At 38.8% G+C, this 3,278-nt stretch overlaps 1 protein-coding gene across 1 annotated transcript in view; it reads left to right on the forward strand.

Moving 5' to 3' along the window:
• LOC106867687 (uncharacterized) overlaps nt 1-3,278 on the forward strand; it is a 236,695-nt gene that overhangs the window by 66,465 nt on the left and 166,952 nt on the right. The gene's annotated exons all lie outside the window — the stretch shown is intronic.

Consider the following 3,278-nt stretch of genomic DNA (forward strand, 5'->3'; position numbering starts at 1 on the left):
ACACACACGCACACACACACACACGCACACACACACACACACATATATATACATATATATACATATATACGACTGGCTTCTTTCAGTTTCTGTCTACCAAATCCACTCACAAGGCTTTCGTCGGTCCGGGACTATAGTAGAAGACACTTGCCCAAGGTGCCATGCAGTGGGACTGAACCCAGAACCATGTGGCTGGTAAGCAAGCTACTTACCACACAGCCACTCCTGCACCTATATATTTAACATTCTATACATTTAAAACCTTTTATGCAAAGTATGACATTATCATCATCGTTTAACGTCCGCTTTCCATGCTGGCATGGGTTGGACGGTTTGACTGGGAACTGGTGAGCCAGATGGCTGCAACCAGGCTCCAATCTGATCTGGCAGAGTTTCTACAGCTGGATGCCCTTCCTAATGCCAACCACTCCGAGAGTGTAGTGGGTGCTTTTACGTGCCACTGGCACAAGGGCCAGTCAGGCGGTACTGGCAACGGCCACGCTCAAAATAGTGTTTTTACGTGCCACTTGCACAGGAGCCAGTCCAGTGGCACTGGCAACAACCTCGCTAAAATGGTATTTAAAATCTTTTTGATGGAAAGTGCTCCAGCAATTCTTAACTATGCAGAATGTGCCATTAATTTTTAACTATCTATGCAGAATATAAGCATAAATTTTAACTTTCATTGCTAAGCGTGTCTGTAATTTTCAACTTTCGATACAGAGAATGCCAGCAATTTTTAATTTTCTATACAAAGTGTGGCAGAAAGTTTTAACTTTGTATGTGAAGTGTGCCAGTAATTTTAAATTATGTAATTTTAAACTGTGAAAAGTACACAAGTAATTCTTAACTTTCTGTGCCAAGTGCACTAATAAGTTTTGACAGTTTATGTGAAGTGTAATTGTAATTTTTAAATTTCCATATATAGAGTGCCAATAATCTTTTTATTTGATCTCTTGTGAATCACTGCTGTACATTGTTGTTGATATTACTGGAAATAGCAACCAAATTTCCCTTAAACTATTCATTGCCATCTTAAAATTGATTTTGAATTATATATAATAGCATTTTCTTGAAGGGACCAAAAGTTAATAGTTTAAGGAATTAAGATTGAGAAGGTTTAAGGAATCTATTGTGTAAAAGACATGAAATGAGATTACGACTGACCTCAGAAGTGTATTTAAACAGGAAGCTTTTGGGTTGAGTCACAATCTGAATAAATATTGTCAAATACAATGTAAAGTAAAAGAGAAATAACTATTTGACTCTTTCCAATGAAATAACTATTTAATTTTTATAAGAACATCATTATAATGTGGGTTAGTTTCAAGCAAACTTCAATTTGGGAGTCAATGAAACATTGTACATACATAATGACTAATTAAAATTGCACACAAGGGAATGAGCTGAAAAAAAGAAACATATTACAAAATCTTTTCATTTTGGAGAAAAGGCATGTTAACTTATAGTTCACTGCAGAAAGTTTTATGTGTTACAAATGAAAGGTAAATGAAATGATGGCTTTCTTTCTAAATTGTAAGACAGTAGTATTAAAGAATAGTCAAAGATAAGCTTCTTTTTTTTCTCTGAAAGAGTTCTATGGCATCATAAAACCGTAAAAGGTTTATCATATTACAAAGGATTGCAAGTGTATGCTTAAAAAGAAATATAAGTTCTATACGACTAATCACAATGTGAGTTGCAAATAATGAGTTTTAAGAAGAATATACAAAGCCACATTTGTTCAATACCAAAAGGGGTATCATTTTTCTTTTATTTAAATTTTTTTTGTCTTTTACTTGTTTCAGTCATTTGACTGTGGCCATGCTGGGGCACTGCTTTGAAGAATTTTTTTAGTCAAATGGATCAACCCCACTACTTATTCTATTGGTCTATTTTGCCAAACTGCTAAGTTATAGGGATGTAAACACACCAATACTGGTTGTCAAGTGGTGGTGGGAGACAAAGACAGACACAAAGAACACATACACAAATATATATGTCAGGTTTCTTTCAGTTTCCATTGGCCAAATCCACTCACAAGGCTTTGGTTGACCTGAAGCTATAATAGAAAACACTTGTCATGCTGTGGGACTGAACTGAGAACCATGTTGTTGGGAAGCAAGCTTCTTACCTGACAGCTATATCTGAGCCTCTAAATTTTGATGACATCCTTTTTAGTGTTCTCTCAGCAGCTGGGTTCAATTTGGCACCAAGATGTCTATTTATGTTTCGAGAGAGGTCCAGCAACAAAATACAATGCATTTAGCTAGGAATGCAGCCTGGCATCATGTGATAGTATCCTTAACTGATGTCATGCATGCAGTTGTTTCTTTCTGCTATGCTTGCCTCTTGAAATTGAAATAGGATTACAGTGTGTGGAATATAGAGTAGGTTTGTCATGTAACTGTCTGGAGTGAGCACTGCCCACTATATGATGATATATAGCATACAAACATCATCATCATCATCCTCCTCCTCCTCCTCATCATCGTTTAACGTCCGCCTTCCATACTAGCATGGGTTGGACGATTTGACTGAGGACTGGCGAACCAGATGGCTGCACCAGGCTCCAATCTGATTTGGCAGAGTTTCTACAGCTGGATGCTCTTCCTAATGCCAACCACTCTGAGAGTGTAGTAAGTGCTTTTACGTGCCACTGGCACGAAGGCCAGTCAGGCGGTACTGGCAACGGCCATGCTCAAAATGGTATAGTTTATGTGTCACCTGCACAGGAGCCAGTCCAGTGGCACTGGCAATGACGTCGCTCAAATGTTTTTTCACGTGCCACCGGCACAAGTGCCAGTAAGACGACGCTGGTAACGACCACACTCAAATGGTGCTATTTATGTGCCACTGGCATGGAAGCCTGACAAACATGTTTTAGATATATGAGAACTGAACCCCTAAAATATAGATAGGACAGACATGGCTGTATCGTTAAGAAGATTTCTTTGAAAACATGTGATTTTGAGTTCAGTCCCACTGTGTGACACTTTGGGTAAGTGTATTCTATAATAGCCTTGGGCTGACCAAAACCTTGTGAGTGAATTTGGTAGACAGAAACTGTGTAGGAGTCTGTCACACACATGCACGCGCACGTGTGCGAAGCTGTGAATTTGAGTTTACGGAACACAATAACCACATGATTCTGGGTTCAGTCCCACTGCGTGGCACCTTAGGCAAGTGTCTTCTACTATAGCTTCAGACTGACCAAAGCCTTGTGAGTGGATTTGGCAGATGGAAACTGAAAGAAGCCCATCGTATATAGATCGGAA

The sequence above is a fragment of the Octopus bimaculoides genome, chromosome 1, assembly GCF_001194135.2.
Source record: "Octopus bimaculoides isolate UCB-OBI-ISO-001 chromosome 1, ASM119413v2, whole genome shotgun sequence".
NCBI classification, from domain to species: Eukaryota; Metazoa; Mollusca; class Cephalopoda; order Octopoda; family Octopodidae; genus Octopus; species Octopus bimaculoides.